The 26,596-nt window shown below is 39.4% G+C and overlaps 1 protein-coding gene and 1 long non-coding RNA gene across 6 annotated transcripts in view; both read left to right on the top strand.

Moving 5' to 3' along the window:
- C21H8orf34 (chromosome 21 C8orf34 homolog) overlaps positions 1-26,596 on the top strand; it is a 340,111-nt gene that overhangs the window by 179,277 nt on the left and 134,238 nt on the right. The gene's annotated exons all lie outside the window — the stretch shown is intronic.
- LOC122679545 lies at positions 5,071-16,157 on the top strand. The gene is made up of 4 exons (XR_006336432.1): positions 5,071-5,082; positions 7,953-7,957; positions 8,476-8,481; positions 16,032-16,157. It is a non-coding gene; the product is annotated as an uncharacterized LOC122679545 (long non-coding RNA).

Consider the following 26,596-nt stretch of genomic DNA (forward strand, 5'->3'; position numbering starts at 1 on the left):
GTTTCAGATAATACCTTTAAACCCACTTTAAGCCTTAAAGTAATATAACTACTAGGAAAGAGTAACTTTATTCCTGTTTCTTGTCACACTATGACAGCCAGTAGCACATATGTCTTAGTTCTGACTTTGTTTATACTGATCAAAAAAATGAAGGTGGTGAATACCTTATTTTAAAACCAGAAAGTTTTTTTTTTCTTCCTACAACTAGTTTGATTAAAGCCCTTTTAAATTATGACCTTCCCTCTTTTTCTTACCTCCATTCAAGAAAAGTAACATTTTGACACAATTGTGATAAGGTAATTTACAAATTCAAAATAATGTTAATCATTGTTTCTACAAATTCAAAAGTAATGTTAAGCTAAGGTGACCACTTGAACAAATTTAAGCTATTCCCTCTTTTCTCACTCACTCCCAGATCAATCAAAATAAATAACACATTACTACTGATGACCATGGAAATATTTCCTAATCCTTGAAGCATTTCTGCTAGAAACAGCGTAGCAGAGTTTAGAACAGCTTCATTGTCCCTTGCTAGACAGTAATACATGTCCCATTAAATCCCTCAAATACCAATTGGGATTACTTTTGCTACAAGGTGATTGAAAGCAGTGGGTACCAGTCCTTCTTGGGATCCAGGGTTTATTGAAGTTATCACTGGTGTGGTGAAGTTAACCCCTTAAACAGCCAAAAACACCAGGGGGATGGATCTATGGCATAGCTACCCATGCTGACGTGGCATAGAAATCCGGAGCATGGCTTTAGGGTGTCAACAAGCAAAACAGAAACCAGAAACTAGATGAAGACATTACTCTATTATGATGATCTCCAAATTTTAAAATTTCTGATTCATTGACTACATTATAGAATTTTTTATCTGTAAGGTCTTCCTTTTCAGATGTGAAAAGAAGATTCTAATTGTAATTAAGTGGAGAATGAAAAAATCCAGTGAGGACCTATTAGTTCTCTTTCAGGGAAAATATCAGAGATGAATAAAAAGCCTTCATGAAATTAACTAAAAGAAAAGTGAAAATGTTCTGGATCATAAGATAAATAGCAGAATCTAGTATACAGGGGAAAAGGATTTTCTGTTGATAGGCCAACAATATTTGCTATATAATAGATAAGTAAAATTCAGACATTTGCTTTTTACTCTCAATATTGAAAAAGTATGAAGTTTATGAAAAGAGAATATTAAAAGGCAACATAGTGAAATATAAGTGAATATGGAGGAGAGAAAGGGAAACAAATTCAAATGAGATTTGATCAATACACAAAGATCAATCTTATATCTATATACTAGCAGTGAAGGATGAAATAAAAGTAACACACAAAACATCCCACATAAAAATGTCATTAAAGATATAAAATACTTCAAAGTAAGTTTTTAAAAAAATTTTAAGAGTATACACTAAATGCTAAACATACTTTTCTGGGAAATATTAAAGAGGGCCCAAATAAACAGAAGTTACATTATGGTCATGGATTGGATGAATCAGTCTTGTTAAGATGTCATTATAGTTTTCATGAACTCCCAATGAAAATCCCAACAGGCCTTTTTTTTGTAGAAATTGATAAGCAGTTTGTAAAATTTGATTGAACACATGAAAGTCCTAGATAGTAAAAAATAAAAAAACTCGTGAAAGAAGAACAAAGTGGAAACTCAAACTATCTGAATTTAATATTTATAAACTGCAGTGATAAATACAATGTAGTACTAGAATAAGAACAGAAAAATAGGTCAATGGAAAACAATATATAGTCCAGAAATGGACTTTGGGAATATAGTCTGAAAGGAAATTCTTTTTTAAATGAAGTACTCAGTGAAAATGAAGGTGGACTCCTCTTTCACATAATGTACAAAAATGAATTCAAATATTTTAGAGCCCTAAAAGTAAAAGCTAAAACTCTAAAAACTCTAGGTGAAAATATAGGATAATGTATTTATGGCTTGTGGGAAACAAAGATTTCTTAGTGAGGACATGGAGCATACCAGTCACTTTAAAAAAAAGTGATAAACATCATCAAAATTTAAAAGTTCAAATTATGAAAGTCATCTTTAAGAAAATGAAAAAGACCAAGGAAAATATTTATATTTACCCATACACATATGTCAAAAGAATATCTAAGGAAAAACAAATATTGTTGATGGAGAAGATCATCTGACATATCCTGACCAGCTGTTAACAAAATCATAAATAAACAAAATACGTATAGATTAAAGGTGGGCTTTTTGATTTGCTTTGTTGACATGTATGCATTCTTTATTGGGAGCAGTAACAGAATAAAGGATTTTATTGTCTGTTATCACTTTAATAATAAGAAATTGACTGTACTTTAAGAACTCCAATGTCATTTTTTGAAGAATTCTAAATTGTATTTGTTGGTGTTTAGTTTGGATCTTGGAGAAGGCAATGGCAACCCGCTCCAGTACTCTTGCCTGGAAAATCCCATGGATGGAGGAGCCTGGTAGGCTGCAGTCCATGAGGTCGATAGGAGTATGACTCAACTGAGCGACTTCACTTTCACTTTTCATTTTCATGCATTGGAGAAGGAAATGGCAACCCACTCCAGTGTTCTTGCCTGGAGAATCCCAGGGATGGGGGAGCCTGGTGGGCTGCCATCTATGGGGTCGCACAGAGTCGGACACGACTAAAGCAACTCAGCAGCAGCAGCAGTTTGGATCTAGCAAGATTAATGTCATACAATAAATCTGTAGCTAAGTCAGCACAGGCAACCTGATATCCTGCCTCCAGTGGTCTTCCCTGGTGGCTAAGATAGTAAAGAATCCGCTTGCCAATGTAATAGACCCATGTTCGATCCCTGGATCGGGAAGATCCCCTGGAGAAGGAAATGGCAACCCACTCTAGTATTCTTGCCTGGGAAATCCCATGGACAGAGGAGCCTGGTGGGCTACAGTCCATGGGGTTGCAAAGAGTCGGAGACAACTGAGTGACTAACACACAATCTTTATTATTGGAAAAGAGTTGTAATGATAAGGCAATGGGCATTGGATTTTTTGTAGGATAGCTGTGGGTGGTGGTGCAACAAGTGGGTGAAAAAGGGTATATATGATGAAGATCATGCATAATATCTATTAAACTTAATTACTATTGTGAAGAAATAAAAGTAAATTAAATGACAGCAATTTTAATTAATTCCTGCTAGAAAGATTGAGTTTCATTGGCTTTTACTTGTTTCATAGATATTTCAAAATGAAAATAAGCTAGTGGAACTAAGATCTCCATGTGTCTACCCTCAAAGCACTTCTGATCAGAAAGTAATATTTTAGTAATAGTTTAGTAATAATAATAGAAAGTAATAGTAGCCATCTCTCAGGAAACATTCACCCACCCACTACACATCTCCAGATGTTTATCATTTATGAGTATTGGAAAAAATAACTATTGTACCATCTGTGTGTCTTACTTACAATTAGAGTATATCACCAACAACTGAAGGTATTCCTAAGATTTTCTTGATCAAAAAGTACAAAAAAAATTAATTTTTTTCTCCCTGCTTCATTGGTAGAAAAAAATCTGTTTCCCTGAAATGATGATTCCTTATTCAGTTCAGTTCAGTTCAGTTGCTCAGTCATGTCCAACTGTTTGCGACCCCATGAACCGCAGCACGCCAGGCCTCCCTGTCCATCACCAACTCCCGCAGTCCACCCAAACCCATGTCCATTGAGTCGGAGATACCATCCAACCATCTCATCCTCTGTTGTCCCCTTCTCCTCCTGCCCTCAGTCTTTCCCAGCATCAGGGTCTTTTCAAATGAGTCAGCTCTTCGCATCAGGTGGCCAAAGTATTGGAGTTTCAGCTTCAGCATCAGTCCTTCCAATGAACACCCAGGACTGATGTCCTTTAGGATGGACTGGTTGGATCTCCTTGAAGTCCAAGGGACTCTCAAGAGTCTTCTCCAACACCACAGTTCAAAAGCATCAATTCTTGGGCACTCAGCTTTCTTTACAGTTCAACTCTCACATCCATACATGACCACTGGAAAAGCCATAGCCTTGACTAGACGGACCTTTGTTGACAAAGTGATGTCTCTGCTTTTTAATATGCTGTCTAGGTTGGTCAGAACTTTCCTTCCAAGGAGCAAGCATCTTTTAATTTCATGGCTGCAATCACCCTCTGCAGTGATTTTGGAGCCCAGAAAAATAAAGTCACCCACTGTTTCAACTGTTTCCCCATCTATTTGCCATGAAGTGTAATAAGTGATTCCTTATTACAGTCAGATATTTTAGACTAACATTGTTACGTACTGTATTAGTTTTTCAGACTGCTGTAACAAAGCATAGACTGAGTGACTTAAACTGCAATTTTGGAGGCTAAAAGTCTAAGGTCAAGATGTCTGCAGGGTTGATTTCTTCTGAAGCCTCTTATCTTGGGTTTGCAGATGGCCATCTTTCTGTGTTTTCACATCATCTTCCCTCTGCACATGTCCATGTCCAGATTTTTTTTTAACAAGGACAATCCTAACAATCTCATTTTCACTTACTTTTTAATGACCCTATCTCCAAAAAGTCATGTTTTGAGCTACTGGGAGTTAGGACATAAGAATTTTGGGATGGGCTCACAGTTTAGAGTAACACTTTCTTATTCACCTTGAGATCTAACAGTCCAGGCTTGTTGGAAAGTTAGAAATTATTCATGGTGTGGTCATATGATGGTGTATTCATGTAAATGAACCACAAGGTATGTTGAATACCAAAATCTGGAGAATCTCTGTTCTAGTTACTTTTCACTTAAAGCTTTTGGCCTTAAAAAAAGCCAGTGAATAATGTCCCTATGAGGGTAGCACATATGGTTAGTCTTCATTGTGATTTGGCAAAGTTTATGGCTAAGAGGTGTTCAAAAGGATATGGTTGAGATGTTTGACAAGATCTAATGAGTATAAATTATGGAGCAACTCTGGAAGTCTGTGTGGTCAGAGAGGCCAATGAAGTTCCTATTGAGAAAGTTAATGGATTTTTCTAGTCAAAAAAATAGATGGTAGAAAGCAATGCAGTTTTTTTTTTTTTATTCATTCATTCATTCAACAAGCCTGTCTTTACTCTTGTATTTGCTGGACAGTGAAGTAGACCCTGAACACAGAAAGAACAAAACGTGGCCTCTCTCCTTTTCATGTGGGAGAGAGAGACATATCCAGCAGAAATTGTAATACTGTGTGGTAATGGGAGGAATAGAATAGGAACATAGAGAAAAGAAAGCCAAACCGCAGTAGAGCTCCGAGGGCAGGGTTGCAGCAAATGAATTATAGATAGAATCCCTCTGGTGAAGAGGATGAACAGGACTAGGAGAGACGATTGCAGTATGAACAAAGGCACGGGACTGAGAAACAATGTGACATGTGAAGGGAAATAGGAAGCAGTGACTCAGTGAAGCTCAGCCATGCAAGCATTGAATGTACTGTCTGTGGCACTACATGTACCAAGAGTTGGTGTTGACACTTGTGTATAAACAGCGGTCATATTATTTATGTAGTGATTCTCTCTAATGAAGTGCTGCCTAGAAGTTCTCTGATTCACTCCTAGGGAATAATCAAATGCATGTTGGTATGGTAAATCTATATCAAGGTCTCAGAAAGATGTATGATATTATGGTCTAAAGTAATCATATTTGGACTTAGATTATTACAAATAACCAGACATACTTTCATATATTCTTGCCTTCATTTGCATGCTCAGGCAGTCCTTTTAAGTATCCACTAAGTTTGAGGAGGCAAGTAGCTGCTAAGCCAGGGCTACAGGAAGATGAAGAAGACATTATTATTTCTTCCTCAATTTTAAATTAGTTCGAGCCTACCTGAAAACTATAAGAAAAAAGTTTAAGTTTTAATGGATGAGGGCATATTAATACAATATATATTTTATTTATGTATTCCAATCATGAATAAATAAAAAGTGATTCGAAGGAATTTGAATCAGTTGAAGTTTCATGGTTGTAGGGAGTTAAGGTACTCCCATGTCTTTAAGAGAGTGACGGATACAGAGAGACACCAGGGAAATAGTCTGCTAAGGTGTGGAGATGGGAACAGACTAGCAATGGTTAGGAAAAAGTAAGGAAACAGATGAGCTTTTTATAAGAAAGATAGAACTAGCTATGGTATTTGTTCTTGTTCTTAGTTGTCAGTTCAGTTCATCTGTATTTCTTTTGGTAAAAAGAAAATCAAAGAATTCCTCGGTCTTGCAAAAGAACCCTGAGATCTCAGCTGAGTCTCTTCTGGGATTGTTAGCTGAGGTTGCAAGAAATGAATGCCTTTTATAAGAAAGTATCTTTGTTTTTTTTTAAAAGTCTTTCTCAGTATCCCTTTTTAGTTTCCCATTTATTATTTATTTATTTTGGCTGTGCTGGTCTCAGTTGCAGCATGCAGGATCTAGTTCCCTGACCAGGGATCAAACCCAGGTCCCTGCATTGGGAGCAAAGTCTTAGCTACTGGACCACCAGGAAAGTCTCTGGACATTTTTAATTTTATAATGTAGCAGCTCTAGAAATCAGATTCTACTCTCTCGAGAGGTTGCTTTTGCTGTTTATTTAGTTGTTGATGTTTGCTTACTGAGTGTCCTAAATAATTCGTCAAGTTTGTGTTTGTCATGAAGCAAGTTCTGTCGTTAGCTGAGTGATCAGCTAGTGGTTGGACAGATCAAAGTTATGACCCTGAAATAAATATTTAAAGCCTTTAATTCCTCTATAAAGATGTAGTTTGTGTATTCCTTAGGTTTTTTTCATTATCTCTTTTCCATTTCCTTATGTATAGTTTTATTTTTTTACCTCTGCCAAAGGTTGAATATTACTTCATTGAAAAGGTCACAATTATGTGGACAATATTAAGAACTATATTATCAACCTGAAGCTTGGCAGGTTTCTATCAAGCTGGTAGGAGTTTAATGGACATGGTGGGGAAGAGTCAAAAAATGATCCACACCTGTGTGTCTGGTTTCAATAAGAGATGTATAAGTCAATGAATGAGCAGACAAATATTGAAAATTAGATAATGATTCAAAGCAATATAGTATTGTTAAGTTTCAGATATCATGGGTAATGTGTCATTGTAGTTAAGTGGAAATAAGTAATTACTGAGAGCTAGGGTGTTGAGACAGAGAAGGCAGTGGCAACCCACTCCAGTACTCTTGCCTGGAGAATCCCATGGATGGAGGAGCCTGGTAGGCTGCAGTCCATGGGGTCGCTAAGGGTCACTTTCACTTTTCCCTTTCATGCATTGGAGAAGGAAATGGCAACCCACTCCAGTGTTCTTGCCTGGAGAATCTCAGGGACGGGGGAGCTTGGTGGGCTGCCGTCTATGGGGTTGCACAGAGTCGGACACGACTGAAGCGACTTAGCAGCAGCAGCAGCAGGGTGTTGAGAAAGTTTTCATGGAGGAAGTAGCATTTGAGCTGAATTTATAAGGAGAGGTTGGATTTAATTTATTCGGTTTTAAATTTTATTATTGGAGCATAGTTGCTTTACAACGTTGTGTTACTTTCTGCTGTACAGCAAAGTGAATCAGCCACATGTATATGCATATCCCCTTCCTTTCGGACCTACTTCCTACTCACCACTCCATCCCACCCCACAAGGTCATCACAGAGCCCTGAGCAGAGCGCCCCGTGCTATACAGCCGTTTCCCACTCGTTATCCATTTTACACGCAGTATAGTATATGCATTAGTGCTACTCTCTCAACTCGTCTCATCTTCTCCTTCCCCCTCTGTGTCCACGTGTCTGTCCTCTATGTCTGTGAGGTTAGATTTTTATCGGCAGAGAAGTCATGAGAGGAGAGTAAACAAGGCATGTAGGAAAAAAAGATTATCATGGACAATGGGAAAAATATTTTTGCCACTGAACCAATTTCTTAAAAAATTAAAATTATCTTTTAATTTTAAATGATGTTTCCCTTCTGCCTTTGACTTCAGTAAAGCTATTACTTCGGGGAAAAAAAGGGTGAAAGTGAAAGTGTTAATATCTCAGTTGTGTCCAACTCTTTGTGACCCCATGGACTGTAGCCTGCCAGGCTCCTTTGTCCATGGAATTCCCCAGGCAAGAATATTGGAATGGGTGCCCATTCCCTTCTCCAGGGGATCTTCCCACCCAGGGATTGAACCTAGGTCTCCTGTATTACAGGCAGATTCTTTACCAGGGAAAAAGAGTTACCACCTAAAAGAAAGGAGTAATTTGCTGATCACCTTTATGTTTCAAAGCTAACTTCTTTGAGGTAAAGGAATACAGTTTAAAGCAAGATCTGTGAAGAAAGAAAGTTATTTTCTCAATTCCGAAAACTCCCCCTTTGCATCTTCAGAGCAAAGCTCTTCAGAGGTTTAATCATGGATTGTATTCATTGTGGAAAATGAGATATAGAGAAAGTCTCCGGCTGATCGAATGAAAGAGGAAAAACCCCACAGAGCCCTGGATAAAGGGAAAAATACAAAGAACGACCAAGAGGTGAGAGATGAATGCCCTGGCTCACCCCTCAGGTGAAGGTGTAGGTTGTAGAAACATCCAGAAGGATTAGGACTAGAGAAGAATGTGACAGAATCTTTACACAGATGCTTAGACTAGACTATAAAAATCTGGGTGCTGTTGGACTAGATTTTTCTTTTACATTCATACAGTACAGAGCTCCATGAAATAAGACATGGAGATGAGAGACCAGCAAGACAGACCTAGGTGAGGACTCCTGGTTCCCTAGGTGAGGACTCCTGGTTCCCTAGGTGAGGACTCCTGGTTCTCTAGGTGAGGACTCCTGGTTCTCTAGGTGAGGACTCCTGGTTCCCTAGGTGAGGACTCCTGGTTCTCTAGGTGAGGACTCCTGGTTCCCTAGGTGAGGACTCCTGGTTCCCTAGGTGAGGACTCCTGGTTCTCTAGGTGAGGACTCCTGGTTCCCTAGGTGAGGACTCCTGGTTCCCTAGGTGAGGACTCCTGGTTCCCTAGGTGAGGACTCCTGGTTCCCTGGGTGAGGACTCCTGGTTCCCTGGGTGAGGACTCCTGGTTCCCTGGGTGAGGACTCCTGGTTCCCTGGGTGAGGACTCCTGGTTCCCTGGGTGAGGACTCCTGGTTCCCTAGGTGAGGACTCCTGGTTCTCTAGGTGAGGACTCCTGGTTCCCCCTGAGCCTAGGTTCGGTGGAGGAGACCTGGCGGCCCAAACTTGTTTTGTGAAGCATACAAGGGAGGGAGGGTGAGTAGCTGACAATGGAGAATAATGGGGTTGCCATAGTGAGGAGCAGTGGGACTCCACAGCAGAGGTTGTGATGTCCCAGTCTAGGCTGAGCCAAGGAGGAGGCTGAGGGTGGGACCCAGAGGATCCCAGAGTAAAGATGGAGCTAGATCGGGGTGGAGAGAGGATCTCCAGACCCCAGACCATATTGAGAACAGGCGGCAGCCAGACACCAAGTGGGTGAGAGTAGTCTTCTCAGAGTCCAGTGAAGGAGACCATAAGGATTTGCACAAAGAGTAGCTGCCTGCCAGCCATTGTCCAGAGGGTACATGGATTGGGTTGGCCAAAAAGTCCATTTGGGTTTTTCTGTAGGATGTTACAGAGTAACACCTGAATGAACTTTGTGGCCAATCCAGGGCTTCCTCTTATATGCCATGCTGCCTTAGGTGGCCAGGGAGAGATGTAAACTTCAAAGAGAAAGAGTCCTTGTTGAAAATTTTGAACTTAAATTTGACTGTATCTATGTTAAAAAGAGACTAAGATTATTGAAAGCAAAAGTTTAAGCTAGGAGAGATTGATACCTTGAAAAGGCAAATGTATGGTTATTATTCTTATTTGTTTAGTTTTATTTTGTTTTCCCTATGACTCAAAAGGATGGAGGTTCAGGTCACTTATAGAAAATAAAGATTCTCAGTTTTTACTCATCTTAATTGTAGTTAGTTTTGGAGCCAGTCTGCATGTGTTTTGGAGGCTATGAATAAACCAAGCCTCCTAAAGTGGAGTGTTTGTGTTAGGAAATAGTGATCCATAGAGTTAGAAAAATATAAATATTTGTCTGGATGTGGGAACACCAATATATTGAAGTTGGATCTGAAAATATGTTCAGTATATTTTATATGAAAAGTGCTCTAATTTCAGAAGTTCCAGATGAACCCCAGAAGAAATGTTGGATGAATTTTTCTTTGGCTCTGACTTTATCTAAGTCATGGCTATGGTCCATCTGGAATTCTGAGCTAGGACTGAGTGGATTATCATGGGTCATGTGTTGCTTTAGTTACTCTAGCAGTGTGTGTATGTAACTTTGCCTGTGCCTCTGTGTGTGTGTGTGTGTGTGTGTATGTGTGTGTGCACGCATAGGTGTGTATTGAGCATCTTCTGTGAAAAGCTGCTACAGACTTTCTTCCATTTTTCGGTCAGAATGAATTCATAAAAACCACATACTGGATCTGAGACTCACAAAGTGGATCATATTTTTCCTACCCAAATGATGTTGTAATTTTGGTTTGAATTTAAGACATGGCCTCAAATAAATCATAGCTGTAATCAACACCACAACTGCAAAGGGAAAAATTCAGTTACTACAAATCTTGAAAATTATATCATAATGTTATAAACTGTGGATAAAATTACTATATAAAATGATTGTAACTGGGACTCCAATATACAGTAAACTGTATATAATAACTCTACTGACAGTTTTGCTTTATCATATATTTGATCAACTGTAAAACTATGATAACTTAATTTTAATTCATACTTTTACTTGACATTTTGAAAGTTGGAAAAGGTTTTAAAGAATAATTTGAATGACCAGGTATTTTAAAATAAGGTAGTCTGAAATTTTAACTGCCTTTTATATATTTTGATAAATCTCAACTGATCTTCAATTTGAAGATCAATTTTATTTAATGTTAAAGCCACCTACTAAAGTAATTCTTTAAGACTTCATTAAGAACTATATTCTAAGTAATTTAGAGAAAATAAAAAATGGCTTGCATATTGCATTTGTTGTCTTTCTAACAGGTTGCTATGCCGAGTCACTTCAGTCATGTCCGACTCTGTGTGACCCCATGGACAGCAGCCCACCAGGCTCCTCTGTCCAAGGGATTCTCTAGGCAAGAATACTGGAGTGGGTTGCCATTGCCTTCTCCAAAACAGGTTGCTATACACTTAACATGTTAAAACAACACAGATCTATCACCTTAATTTCTTCGGATCAGGAACCTAGACACAGCTCAACTGTGTCTTATACGTCCAGGTTTCTCATGAGACTGTAATTAAGGTATCAGTCAGGGTTCTGAGGTCTTTTCTGAAGCTCAACTCGGGAAGGATCTCCCTCCAAGCTCACCCAGTTGTTGACAGAAATCAGTTTCTCAAGGGTTGTTGGACTGAGGGCCTCAGTTCCTAACTGGCCATTGACCAGAAGCCATCCCGAGTTCTTGTTATATGGGTCTTCAAAAGACAGCAACTTGTTTCATCAAAATGTGCAAGTCAAAAAAGCAACAGAGAGAGTGTGCTAGCAAGATGGAAGCCACAGTTTTTCATAATCTAACCACGGAAGTGATGTCCAGTCAACTTAGCTGCATCTACTGGTTAGAAGCCGAGATGCCACGTTTCACTCATCTTCAACGGGAGAGGTAGAGAAGGAAATGGCAACCCACTCCAGTATTCTTGCCTAGAGAATCCCGTGGACAGAGGGGCCTGGTGGGCTGCTGTCCATAGTGTTGCACAGAGCTGGACACGATTGAAGTGACTTAGCATGCATGCATGCATTGGAGAAGGAAATGGCAACTCACTCCAGTGTTCTTGCCCGGAGAATCCCAGGGACAGAGGAGCCTGGTGGGCTGCTGTCTGTGGGGTCGCACAGAGTCAGACATGACTAAAGTGACTTAGCAGCAGCAGCAGCAATGGGAGAGGATGCTACAAGGGCATGAGCAAGAGACAGAAGGGATCATGGATATCTTAGAGTCATCTGTACACAGACGTGTTCCACATGTTGATCTTTACGTATCTGTTTCTCTTGCTCTCTTTATCATTTACAGTGCTCTTGGAGGGAAAGAGCTCACAGTATTCTGAGTGGAAAAGGGACAAGAACACTGCTTTTTGCATTGCTTATAGAGCTGTGTCGTAGGTTGATGATAGTATAGTTATAAGCTTGATGTCTTCATGTTATTGAGAGACATTGTTACCAATGGCCATAAGGGAGATGAATTTCAAGGTAGTATCTTTGCTTTACTAATCACAGTGTTGAGTGAGATGCAAAGAAGCATCAGTTCAACTGTTATTTCAGAAGGACTGCAGATGAGATTCTGGTTAGAAAAAAGAGCAGATCAAAAAAGAAGATGGGTTATAAAATATGGAGCAGTCATAGAGATAAAACTTAATGAAATGTATGTCTAAGAAGTTTAAAGGTGTTTGGGGGAAAGTTTTGATAAACGAAGTTCAATTTAACTATCTCTCTTGTGTGTGTTAAGTTGCTTCAGTCATGTCTGACTCTTTGCAGTCCCGTGGAATGTAGCCTCTCAAGCTCCTCTGTCCATGGGATTCTCCAGGCAGGAATATTGGAGTGGATTGCCATGACCTCCTCCAGGGGTTCTTTCCAACCCAGGGATCAAATCTGTGTCTCTTATGTCTCCTGCATTAGCAAGTGGGTTCTTTATCACTGGAGCCATTTGGGAAGCCCCATCTCTTCCATAGTCTCCTGAAATTTCCAGTAAAAAAAGGTCTATTAGTTAGACATCATTTGAAGAGAGGGTGTGTGTGGGATTCTGAGAGTAGTGTCAAGCTAAAGCTGAGCAGCCCTTGCTGACCAGTGTTGTGTAACATAGACTTAACTGGAAGCATAGTGTGAACAGGGTATTGTGTTGTGATTGGGAAAACATGGCCTTTGTTCTAGTCCTGGCTGTGTGTGACTTGATCCAACTAAACTCGAACTCAAATGTCAGATCTCATCGGCTGAACATGGCTTACACTGTTTGGCCTCTACTTTACATGCTTTCAAAAACTGCCCTATCTCCAGCCAGTACCCTACTTTTTGTACCTCTCTCTTTTATTCCTATATGGTACCTGCCTATAATGCAGGTAAATAGGGGATAAAACAAACCTTTGAGCAGGGATTTTCAGCCTCAGCACCATTGATGTCTTGGGCTGTACAATTCTCTGTGGTGAGGAGCTAGGCTGTGCCCACTAAATTTCAATTACATCTAACACACAGCCTCCTTTAAGTTATGACCATGGAAAATATCTTCAGATATTGCCCTATGTCTTCCTGTAGTAGAGGAAGGAATAAATTACCCAGGGTTGAGAGCCACTACCTTAGAGTTTTGTTGTGTGGAGCAGAATGACGTGTTATATCTCAAAGCACCTAAAAGAATAATTAAAATGTAATAGGGACTCAACAAGTGATGGTTTTCCTCTAACATTTGTCTTTGGAGACTAGTATCTTGTATATGGAGTAACTGGACGTAAGTTTTCTGAGACATAGAAGGCAAGTGTGTGTGTATGTGTATGTTACTCACTCAGTTGTGTGGACTTCTTGCGACCCCGTGGACTTTAGCCCACCAGGCACTTCTGTCCATAGCATATTCCAGGCAAGAATACTGGGGTGGGTTGCCATGCCCTTTTCCAGGGGATCTTCCTGACCCAGGGATGGAGCCCAGATCTCCTGCATAGCAGGTGGATTCTTTATGATCTGAGCCACCAGGCAAGTCCAGAAGGCAAATAACCCTGTGTGTAATAATTTATATAATCACTAATTTGAAAAAGTCATTTGTTACAGGTATTTCTGTGTGTACCTAAAAGCTGACCCTCACCTATAAAGTCAGACCAGTGGAGCTTCAGTTACAGTCCTCTTCTGATTAGTACTATGTGCTCTGGGGAAGTCCTTCATACTTTCTAAGGGGCTTTATTTGTAGCACACCTTACAAATAAAATAGAGTAACAGTGACATGTATATCATGGTGTTAAATGATTCAGTCATTTATTCATTCAATGTGTACCTATTGAGCATCTATTAATATTATGTTTCAGGTGTAGGAAATATGAAAAATTCTCTGCCATGTTGAGAATTCATTAATGAGGAATCAAATGATGAACAAATAAATGTCAAGTGTAATAATTCCAGGATGTAAGCATCATTCTGAAGACAAAGAAGGAGAACTTGGATAAAGAGTAATAGAAGATGCTGTCTTAGATAGAGTAGTCAAGGAAATCCCCTCTTAGAAGGCAACCTTTGAGCAAAGACTTGAACAAAGGAAGAGAAGCATAATATGGTCATGTTAGGTCCAAGGGCACCCCAGGGAGAAGACATAGCAAGTACAGAGATCTGAAGATATTTATAGTCTTGGATAGTTCATGGCACAGGAAGAGGCTTGGGTTGCTATTTAGGTAGTATATTGCATAATCTGTTCATTACACTTTTAGATGTTTATACACATATGTATATATAATATATATTTATTATCACCTAATACTCTTTAAGGGCTTCCCTGCTGGCTCAGTAGTAAAGCATTCACCTGCAAATGCAGGAGATGTGGGTTCAATTCTTGGGTCTGGAAGATCACCTGGAGAAAGAAAAAACAACCCCTTCCATTCTTGCCTGGGAAATCCCATGGAGAGAGGAGCCTGGCAGGCTACAGCCCATGGGGCCACAAAGAGTCAGACACGACTTAGTGACTAAACAACAACTTTTGTTTTAAGACACTCAAAAATTTATATATTGTAGGAAGTGAGATGAGGTTCTTAGGCAGTATCATGCGGCATGATGTTATTAAAAAACAGTTCCAGCTATCCAAGGAAATGGATAGAGGCAACTATCCAAGGAGGCAACTATCCAAGGAAATGGAAGAAGTTGAAAATAATCTTGTAGAATTTAATGCGAGGTGGCAGTGTCTTGTGACTTGAAGTGTAAGGGATGAGAACAGCATGTGAATTCCAAGAAAGCAGTACAGAACGGAAAGAGGATTTACAATGTGTCAGACAGGGTGGCAACATCCTGTGGCGTGTGGCTGGCATCTCAGTGATGGGAAAGGTATGTCCTGTGCCTGCCTCTAGCCTGCGGCACGCCACAGGAAGGACACGTTGGCAGCCACAGCCACAGCCCATCAGCAGCAGTTTCAGTGTGTGACCAGCCACCACCATCTTCTTTACTTATTTTTCCAAAAATGTGATTCTTTTTTTCCTTATCCCAAAGGTCTATACGTAAAACAGAAATAAAGAAAGGTTGAAGGGGAGAGGATAGGAGGCAGTTATGAGACTTAATGTCTTTTTTAGACTAACCATATTGAATTTGGGGCTTCCCTGATGGATCAGCGGTAAAGAAACCACCTGCAATGCGAGAGATGCAAGAGACTTACGTTCAATTCCTGGGTTGGGAAGATCCTCTGGAGGAGGAAATGGCAACCCACTCTAATATTCTTGCCTGGAGAATCAGTTGGCAGAGGAGCCTGGCAGGCTACAGTCCATGCGGTAGCAAAAAGTGTTGGACGCAATTGAGTGACTGAGCGCATATTGGATTTAGGATCCCAACAAATATAAAAGCATAATACAGTACTTTTTTTATATTTTATTTTTACTTTTTAACATGCATTCAGTTAGTTAAAATTTGCTTCATTGAGAATATTGCATGATGAGTTGAAAATCTCAGTATCAAGAACACGAAGTTCAGCGGAGTGTAGCCAAGTCCAAAGGAAATAAATTGGAGGACCCTTGAAGCAAAAGAAGTCTACTATGTGGAGGGTCTAGTGAAGGAAGTGTGTTAGTCGCACAGTTTGCAACCCCTTTGCAACCCCTTGGACTGTAGCCTTTCAGGCTCCTCTGTCCATGGAATTCTCCAGGCCAGAGTAAAGGAAGTGAAGGAAAGGTACTATCAAAACTTGAGACTTAAGCAAAAATAAAGACAGAAACAAGAAAGAGGAAAGGAGGGGTGGTGGTGGGAGACTTGTTATATTTGAAATCCAAGAAAAAGGTAAACTAATTCTGAGTTGATTCACTAACCTCATATCAATTTAGTTTTTTATATTCGTGTCATGTGTATGAAGTCACCTGGCTTCAGGCAGAATTATCTTTACTAAAGACAAGTGTCTTGTTGTTGTTCAGTTGCTAACTTGTGACCGACTCTTTTGCGGCCCGCTGGACTGTAGCCCTCCAGGCTCCTCTGTCCGTGGGATTTCCCAGGCAGGATTATGGGTGTGGGTTGCTATTCCCTTCTCCAGGGGATCTTCCAGACCCCAAGATCAAACCTGCATCTCCTGCATTGGCAGGCAGATTCTTTACCAGTGGGCCACCAGGGAAGCCAGAGACAAGCTTAGAGACTGGATGAAGAAGCTGCTATGAGGACCTCCCTTGTGGTCCAGTGGTAGAGAAACTGCCTTCAATGTAGGGGACGTGGGTTCCACCCCTGGTCCAGGAACCACCATCCCACATGTCTTGGGGCAACTGGGCCCATACACTACAACGAGAGATCCTGAGGCTACAACTAGAGAAGGCTGTGTGCCACAACAAAGACCTAGTGCAGCCAAAAAAAAATTTTTTAATTTTTTTAAAACTTAAAAAACTGCTAGCATTAGGGCTATAAGTAATTAGTATGTGAATTTACCACACTCTCTCTAAAGGGCTTATTTTGAGTTAGCAAATTATGTCATTAATGCAGGGACACTTATCAGAATGAACTCAATTAATATTTGTAGTCTAGATCAAGAATAAAAATATCATCTGGTATGGTATAACATGTAATTATTAGGTTTGTGGTCAAAGTTCATTAGCAAGCAACAAATTGATACAGTGCTCATAGGAACTTCTCAACATAGGACCTTATTTTTTTAATGTAGAGTCTGTCAGAACATAAAAATTATATTAAATAGTGTTCATAATTAGTTTAGAAACAAAATAATAAGTCTAAGCATGATGTATCACCTGCAGTGACTGAAATCATGCTACTGTAACATAATGGTACCTAGTAGGGTAAGTAGTCATTCTACAACTGAACTATTTTGATGAGAAATGCTTTCTCATTATTGAGAGGGATAAATTGTATGAATGCTTTAGGCAGAGACACACCCCAGGGGAATTAAAATTAAATACACCTTTAAATGGTGGTTAAAATGATGAGCTCTGCAAGATTTTATATAATTTTCATATTTGAAAAAATTACATATTTTACCCATCATCCTACAAAAATTAATAATTTATCTAATCCCAGCCTTTTAGATTAACCAGCCTTCCTTGCTTGGCCCATGTCTACAGTGTTAACACTGTGCTTGAGTTGCCTCATTTCTTTTTTAGTCAATATTGCTGTTATTGTCATTTTTAATTTCCAGGCCTAATTTTTATTTTATTAAAAATTTATTTTTAATTTTTTGGCTGCACTGTTCAGCATGCGGGATCTTAGTTCCCCAGGGATATAACCCACGCCCCCTGTAGTGGAAGCAGAGTCCTAACCACTGGACCACCAGGGAAGTCCCTGACTCATTTCTATTTCTAGTTCTATTCCTGAACATCTCTAGTTAGCTCTGCTGATCTGTTAAAGGCCTCCCCCTGCATGCGTGAATGTGTGTGTGCTCTGTCATGTCTGACTCTTTGCGGCCTCACGGACTATAACCTGCTAGGCTCCTCTGGCATGGGATTCTCCTGGCAAAAATACTGGAGTTGGTTGCCATTTCCTCCTCCAGAGGATCTTCCCGACAACAGGGTTCAAACCTACTTCTCTTGCATCTCCTGCATTGGCAGGCAGATTCTTTACCACGAGCACCACCCCCCACCCCTCAAATCTGATTGTTGATGGTCCTCCAGAGACACTCTGTCTAGATTTCTGTGTTGATCATGAGGTGTCCTTGCTTCTCTTAGAGCCATGACCAAGCTTTCAGGCATACCAAACCAGTCTGCTTATCTAACCCTGCCTGACAGTCCACATGCCTGGAATTTCAGTCATTTTATAAAGAGACTTGTTTGCAACCTCTATCTGCCAGCCCTTTAGAGGGTGACAAAAGTTTCAGGGAAAAGTCAGGTTTTGTTTTTTTTTTTTTGGTGAATACAGTATAATGTCTTGAATTTGTGATAGGTGCAAACCAAAGAAAATATAGATGTACTCTGATGCAAAAATCAGACTTTGAATAGCATTTGGGTTTAAATTTGTTAGAAACACTAGTATTTTCTTCCAGACTGGAAGGAGAAACCACTCCCAGATGTCTTAATTTTTCTGACTAACAGAGAAGCTTTCACAATTTATGTAATGATGGGTTCAATTAACACAAGTCTTGTGATTCATTTGCAATCTAAGTGAACAAGTTCCAACCCATAAATTTTTACAAATGTTTGTGGTTATTGTGTATTTGGCTGTTGATGGTCAGAGAAATTAGACAGGAACTGGTAGCTAACAAAAAATATCTCAGGAAGTTTCTTGCGCTTTTCAATTAACAATAGAAGATAAAAAAGATATGTAATTTTAAGTTTATGCAAACATTTTCCTTAACTTAACCCTGGTCAAATCACTTTGTTTATTGATCTCATATGATCAAGTAAAATAAACATTCTGTAACTTACTCTTTTATTAAAATGGGAAAATTCATCACAGCATTTAAATTCCATGACTTTTTTTTAATGAAATACTAACATAATTATTTTTAAAGTTGTGTGCATGCTCAGTCGCTCAGTCGTGTCCAGCTCTTTGTGATCTCATGGCGTGTAGCCTGCCAGGCTCCTCTGTCCATGGAATTTCCCAGGCAAGAATACTGGAGTGGGTTGCCATTTCCTTCTCCAGGGGAATCTTTCCCACCCAGGGATCAAACCCACATCTCCTACATTTAGCAGGCAGGTTCTTTACTACTGAGCCACCTGGGAAGCCGCTTTTTAAACTTAGGTTATTCTAATAAAAGTTCCAGCGTATAATTTCTTATATCTGCCATTTTGTTCTTATTAATTATGAATTTGGTTAAGCTGCACTGCTCTGATATCCTGAGAAAGAATACTGAACTCATACTGGAGCATGCTTGTAGGAACACGGAATCAATAGAAGCATGGCCTCAACATCCTTCTTCCACTTTTCAACCAGAATTTGTCCCAGAAAAGTGAATTATGTTTTGCTCTTAATTCTTTCTTTCCTTTTAAGGAAATAGTGTAGCCGTCTATACTATAACAAAAAAAGTATTCGTAAATATTTCATTAAAACGTGTCTAATTTCTTATATGTTTTCTTAACATTTGTTTTATTTTTAATAATTCACTCAGACTATATAACATCTGTTTAAAATATTTGACCAAATCAACTCTATCGATGTAAATCAACATACCAGGGGAAACTGCCATATAATTCTTGTGTATCCCATCACTGAATCACTGTGAAGAGACTTATGTTTGGAAAGTTTTTAATTTTTGTTCTAAAGTTCCTAGAAACAGATGTGAAAATTCACTCATATCCCACATTGTCTAGTTCAAGCAGCTGTAAATTATTTCATGGATTACACGTGAATGAAATGAAAGTCCTAGGATTATTTCATCTAGGCAGCTGTTACTTTCTTAAATTAAATGAAAACAATTCTTTGCTTGATTAATTCTTGGTTATTTGGATTGCATGAAGATAAAGTGTGCATGTCTCTAGTCATAAATTAGTTCATTTTTCTCGATAGTCACCCTGTGATTCAAAAGATGCATGAAAAGTTATGTGTGCTAAGTCGCTTCAGTCATGTCCGACTCTTTTCAACTCTGTAAACTGTAGCGCACCAGGCTCCTCTGTCCGTGAAATTCTCAAGGCAAGAATACTGGAGTGGGTTGCCATACCCTATTGCAGGTTATCTTCCCGACCTAGGGATCTATCACCTGGGATCAAACCTTCATTGGCAGGCAGGTTCTTTACCACTAGCACCACCTGGCTATCTTTAAAAATAAATGACCGCTTTTGGGCTTTCTAATGTGAAAAAGAATAAGTACAGTTGTTGTTCTGTCACTAAGTCGTATCAGACTCTGTGATCCCATGGACTTCAGCACGCCAGGCTCCCCGTCCTCCACTATCTCCCAGAGTTTGCTCAAATTCATGTCCATTGAGTCGGTGATGTTATCTAACCATCTCACCCTCTGCCACCGCCTTCTCCTTTTACCTTCTTTTAAAATCTAACATTCATATCATGCACACATTTCAGTTGTAAGGAAAGTTAGACATAAGAAGTATCACTGCTTTATTTCAACTGCTGTGTTGATAATTCTATCAAGTTTCTCAGCCATATGGTCTGTAGCTTCTTTCCACACTCCATAGCTCCAGACTTGCCCTTCTAACTGCCTACCAAACATCCATACAGATGTCTTGATGATAATTCTATCTCAGCACGTGTGAAACCAAAGATACAATCTCTTCCTATATTCCCTAAAAGCGGTAATATGGAGAAACCTGCAAGGATTTCAGGTGCAATCATTCACTACAATCTGTCAAATCTTTCTCTGAAATTACCTTCTGATACATTTCTCTCTGTTGCTACTTCTCTGCCCTGGGCCCTCAGCAGCTAATACACACACTATGAAGGATGCAGGCTTCTTCCTGCCTCGTCTCCTTATTTCCAGTTTTCACTTTGCCACAGGCTGTGGGCAAGTGCAACAGATCTATTCCTTCAAAATCCAATTTTCCAAAAGCCAATTCCACATAAGGATCAATTTGTCAAATAGTCAATTAACCAAGTTTGTCGAATTATACAAAAATCTTCTCTTGAGACTGGTGCTTTGAGTGATGTCTCAGGGATGCTCAGGACTGTCATTTGCAGAAAAAAAAAAAAATGTCTAGTAGTCAGTAAATATCAGTGAATGCCCACCCTGTACTAGATTAACTTTTAAGAAAGTGAGATTATAATAGTAAAGAAGAAAGACTTAATTCCTATCTTGAGTTATCAGGAAAGCAATTTTATAAATTTAGGAAATTGTTTGTTTCTGTAAATACAGCCACAATTATCTCTATAAAACACAAATTTGATGACTCTGTCTCCTTTCATCATCTGAGACTGAACTCTTTCAGTATTACCTTCTCCTGTCCCCATGCATCTCAGGTTATGATCATATAGCTGCATAACTTTCCCTAAAGCACAGTGTCCCTTCAATTTTCTGCTTTTTAATGTTCTTACACACCTCTGAAGACTCCCTTACCACCTGGTCTGGCTTGTATATTTTTACTCAACTGTTACCTAATTATTCAATTTCCTTTATCTTTCAGTTTTCAGTTAGAAAGCTGAAGCTAATCTACATGATTAAAATGAAATAATGCCAAGTGCTGACGGATAATTATGGCAGTTGTGGATTTGTTTTTATCTTCAGTTAGTTGATTTTTCATGTGTTTTCCATAAATATAAATATAAGACATTTATTTTTGTTTTTTTTCTAAGATAGAGCTGATTACATTACATTAATAGTTATCTAATTTCTTAACTAGACATTAACAGTCACTACATAGTTTGATTTCAGAGTATCAAAATAAAGCAAGTATATTTTTAAAAATTCTCATCAGGTTATTTTCACATAATCTTTCTTTACTATTGTAACCTTAAGAATTGTGAGATTCCTTGATGAAAAAAGTATTACTGGTTGCTTCAAAGAAATTTCTAGTTGACTAAAGTCTCTCCTCCATATACTGACTTTGGGAACTGTAATATCTCTTCTGAAGGATAAACCTTTAGATGTTTGAAGATTACCATTTGTGGAAACATGCATTTAGCTTGGGGAGCATATTTGGTTTTCTCTGCTTGGTTCTGAGTTGGGCAAAAAGCTGGAATCTGGCCTCTATTAACCAAGTCCTGAATGTTTGGAGCCAACTGCTGCAGAGCTTGTGATTTGGCTTCACTGATTGTTTCCATCAGAGGTGGTGGGTCAGTGCTCTGATATTGTATATGATCTTTCATTGTCTTTTTCTGTATTCAGTCTCTCGGTCCCCTTTTTTAGTCATTCTCTCCCTTGCAAGAAGTTGGCCAAAAGACAAGACTCAAGATCCGAGTCTTTACTGCTTCATGATGTTCCCTTGTTTCCATAGTCAGTCTTTTCAATGTTGTATTATCATGGTGAGCATCTGATGAGAGAGTGGCTACATAAAAGCATCTCAGACTCTGGATAGAGTTCAGTGATAGAGATTGTTCATCTCTATTCTTGCCTCTTGCCAAGGAATTGAGACTGATCTATAATCCGTGTAAAGTAGAGTGTGTGTTTGTGGTAGTTGCTCAGTTGGGTCTGACTCTTTGCAATTCCATGGTCTGTAGCCCACCAGGCTCCTCTGTCCATGGGATTCTCCAGGCAAGAATACTGGAGTGGATTGCCATTCTCTTCTCCAGAGGATCTTCCCGACCCAGGAATCAAACCTGGGTCTCCCAAACTGCAGGCAGATTCTTTACTGACTGAGCTGTTTATAACTTCTGCCAGAATTAAAATGATCTATGTCGTATTGCCTTTTGTTTGTGTGATCCCTGTTTTTGGAAGCACGGCTTTGATTGTTTGTGTAAACAATGTGTCAGATATTCCCCCAGGTAAAGTGTCTGAATAATCAAGGGGAACTTTGTTTTGGAGCTCCCATCTGAATTATAATTTCCTGGTTTGATGTTTTATAGAATTAAGGTGTCTGTGCACGGAAAACTTTTGGAATACTATTGCTAAAGTACACGATCTATTGGTTTGAGACAAGTAAAACTAGCCTTCCTGGTTACAGAGGAAGCAGTATCTAATAGGAAAACATGACCATGTTTTCTTATGCCAAGAAATTATTCCTGGCATAAAACTGAAACCAACACCTTGCATTAGCTCCTTTACACATTTGTATATACATTAGTCTATTCCGCATAGTAAGTAATTGGATCATCCTTTTCAGTTCAGTTCAGTCGCTCAACTGTGTCCAACCCTGTGACCCCATGAACTGTAGCACGCCAGGCCTCCCTGTCCATCACCAACGCTTGCAGTTTACTCAGACTTATATCCATTGAGTTGGTGATGCCATCCAAGCATCTAATCCTCTGTCGTCCCCTTCTCCTCCCACCTTCAATCTTTCCCAGCATCAGGGTCTTTTCTAATGAGTCAGTTCTTTGCATCAAGCGGCCAAAGTATTGGAGCTTCAGCTTCAGCATCAGTCCTTCCAATGGATATTCAGGACTGATCTTTAGGATGGACTGGTTGGATCTCCTTGCAGTCCAAGGGACTGTCAATAGTCTTCTCCAACACCAGAGTTCAAAAGCATTAATTCTTTGGTGCTCAGCTTTCTTTATAATCCAACTCTCACATCCAGACATGACTGCTGGAAAAACTATAGCCTTGACTAGATGGACCTTTGTTGGCAAAGTAGTCTCTGCTTTTTAATATGCTGTCTAAGTTGGTCGTAACTTTCCTTCCAAGGCTTGTCCTTTTAGAAAATTCTAAATTCAAATTTAGGATGACCTAAGCTCTAACTACTAGACCTTGATAATTTGTTCTCTTTCTATAAGAGAGCAACACGAACAGTCACGAGCTGATTTGTTTTGGGCCATTTGTCCACATAGGTCAAGTGAAATGCCATTGACTGTAATTCTCTTTTATCTCATTTGTTGAGACTGGAATTATCCCTGGTTTGTATCACAGGAGTCTGGTGAGGAACAGCATATCCAGCAATCAGTAAGCTTGAAGGCTGCTGTTCAGGAAATCTGAGATTGGTATAAGAATGATTATGCTGTAACAATTTTAGTACTAAGGGAATAAAACAAGAAGGATCATTAGGGGTGAGTGATGACCAGGAATTTATAGAAATTACAAGAAGAATGATTTTAAGTAAGCAGATGGAAAACAAAATAGTAATTAAACAAAGGTTTTGATTCAATATCTTGTGCAGAAGCTGTCCATGATCGGAGGTCATCAGGTCATTCTGAGAGCTTTGGGTCATTGGTCTATGTACTTTGAAAATCAGCTGTTTCAGGAGAATCTCTGAGAATCTTCATTTTGAGGTCCCCTATTAGAGAAGGCTTCCAATTTTGTTGGTTCTAGATTGTTTCTTTTGTCATAAAACGTGAGCCCAAGAATTTGCTTCAGGGAGCTTGACTTCTGTATTTGTTGTTAACAGTATTTGATAGAATCCCTTCCAGTGAGGTTCAAGAGCAACTTTTCTCTGATGTCTCTCTGACAGATGAAATCGTATAGTTGAATTTCATGAAGAGGTTGTTGAAGATGTTTAAATGCAACTTTAACCTGTTTGTGATAGATAGCCTGTGTGGGCTTAGTACATGAGTGTCTTGCAACATTTTGCAATGTCTACATGCATCAGAGCGAAATATCATAGGTAAGATACTAAAACCCTTGGGCCTTCCAGTTACCAGTTCACAGGGAAATAAACAATGTGTCCAGAGGGAGTGGGAGCTTCCCAGCTGGCCCTAGTGGTAAAGAATCCACCTGCCAATGTAGGAGATGCAAGAGACTCGGATTCAATCCCTGGATCAGGAAGATCTCCTGGAGTAGGAAGTGGCAAGCCACTCCAGTGTTCTTGCCTGGAAAATCCCATGGACAGAGGAGCCTGGCAGGCTACAGTCCATGGGGTCATAAAGAGTAGGGCGTGACATGACTGCACACTCTAGGGAGTGAACCATTGGCCTCAGGGTGGGTGGGAGTACCTTTGACCAAGGGAGCTCAAGGGTTTCTAAAAGTTAGTTAATTTTATTTCAAGATGTCATTGGTTCTTTTCACCATTCAGAAGTTTGTAGATGATAAGTGCAGTATGGTTTCTGAGTAAAGGTTAATACTTTATAGAGGTTTTTCTTTTTAAATAATATTTCTTGTAAAGTCTGCACCTTGGTCACTAGATTGTTGTTGTTTTTCAGTCACCCAGTCATGCCCGACTCTTTGCGACCTCGTGGACTGTAGCACGCTCTGCCTCTCTGTCCCTCAACATCTCCCAAAGTTTGCCCAAGTTCATGTCCATTGCATCAGCAATGCCATCCAGCCCTCTCATCCACTGATGCCCTCTTCTCCTTCTGCCATCAGTTTTTCCGAGCATTAGGGAATTTTTCAATGGGTCAGCTGTTCACATCAGATGACCAAAATACAGAGCTTCAACTTCAGCATCAGTCCTTCCAACAAGTATTCAGGGTTGATTTCCCTTAAGGTTGACTGGTTTGATCTCCTTGCTGTCCAGGGGACTTTCAGGAGTCTTATCCAGCACCATGGTTCTAACGCATCAATTATTTGGCCCTCTGCTTTCTTTACAGTCCAGCTCTCACAACCGTCACTTGATATAAAAGTTTATATTCACAAGATTAGAAACACAAAATAAACCAGCTCTTTAGCAACTGTAAAGATTATAGCTTTTTGGCAAAGAGATGTTTAAACTCATCTTGAAATTATATAGACATTTAATAACTAAAGTGTATTCAGATCTCATGGAAAGTGGAAGGTACATAATATAACATTATGAGGTTTTCAAAGGGCTTTGAAGCTTTGGTCCCTGACCATTTCCCACATTTACAGTTTTTTTTCTGGAATTATGCTGTTGACAAATCCACATGACTTAAAAAATTACCTTAGCTGTCTTTTAAAAGTTTCCCCAGCCATGTTGATTTATGATAGTATCCAGTTTGTCTATACCATGATGAGTAGTTTCATGGAGAAATTTAGCAAATGTCCACTTGAAACCATCTAGTGCCTCCAGCTATCTGCGTTGGGAGTACCAGAGATGATCTGAGTGAAGTTCAGAGGCTAAATATTGATATTTTATAATGGTTACTTTGAATTTCTTTAAGAATTCACCCTTTAAGAGTTTTAATAGGATCCAAACCTTGGTTAAGGCTACTTATTTGGGACTTCCTTGGTGGTCCAATGGCTAAGACTCTGCAGTCCCAATGCAGGGGACTCAGGTTCAATCTCTGATCAGGTACCTAGATCGCACATACCACAACTAAGAGTTCAGAAGCCACAAAAAAAAAAAAAGAATACCTCATGTCACTACTGAGACCCAGTGCAGCCAAATAAATAAATTAATAATTATTTTTAAGACAAGAAAAAGGAGGAAAGACTGCTTATTTAGCAAAATGACCTGCTGGAGTATTTCTTTTAGTTTCCATGTCATTTCTTTTTTCATGAGCCTCAACTTTTACAGCAGCTACCTCAATATGAACTAGGAGTACACCTAGTACTCCTAGTTATGTTAAATATGTTAAAGTATGTTAAATATGTTAAAGTATGTTAAGTATGTTGTCCATTTTTGATGGAGGTTCCAGCAGAATTGACTCTTGGCTTCCAAAGCAACCCAAAATAATAGTTTTTTCATTTGTTTGTTTTTAAATCATGCCCAATATGTATCTATGTTAGTCATTCAGTCATGTCCAGCTCTTTGCAACCTGCCAGGCTCATTTGTCTTTGGAATTCTCCAGGCAAGAAAACTAGAGTGGGTAGCCATTCCCTTCTCCAAGGGATCTTCCCGACCTAGGGATTGAACCTGGATCTCTTGCATTGCAGGCAGATTCTTTAGCATCTGAGCCACCACTGTGGTCTCTGACCAGTTGACAAGGTCAAGGAAGTGCTATCGTTTTACCCTTGGGGCTGATTTTTCCCTCAGGTGGAGGACTGTATTATAAAGGCAAGCTTCAATGGGTGTTAGTATGTTCTGCTCTAGGTTCAAGTTTTGAGATGTGATTTGTCAACAAATAGTATTAAGTCAGAGTTTTAAAAACACTGAATGAGGTATAACAAGTTCCTGAG

Source organism: Cervus elaphus, chromosome 21, assembly GCF_910594005.1.
Source record: "Cervus elaphus chromosome 21, mCerEla1.1, whole genome shotgun sequence".
Classification (NCBI taxonomy): domain Eukaryota; kingdom Metazoa; phylum Chordata; class Mammalia; order Artiodactyla; family Cervidae; genus Cervus; species Cervus elaphus.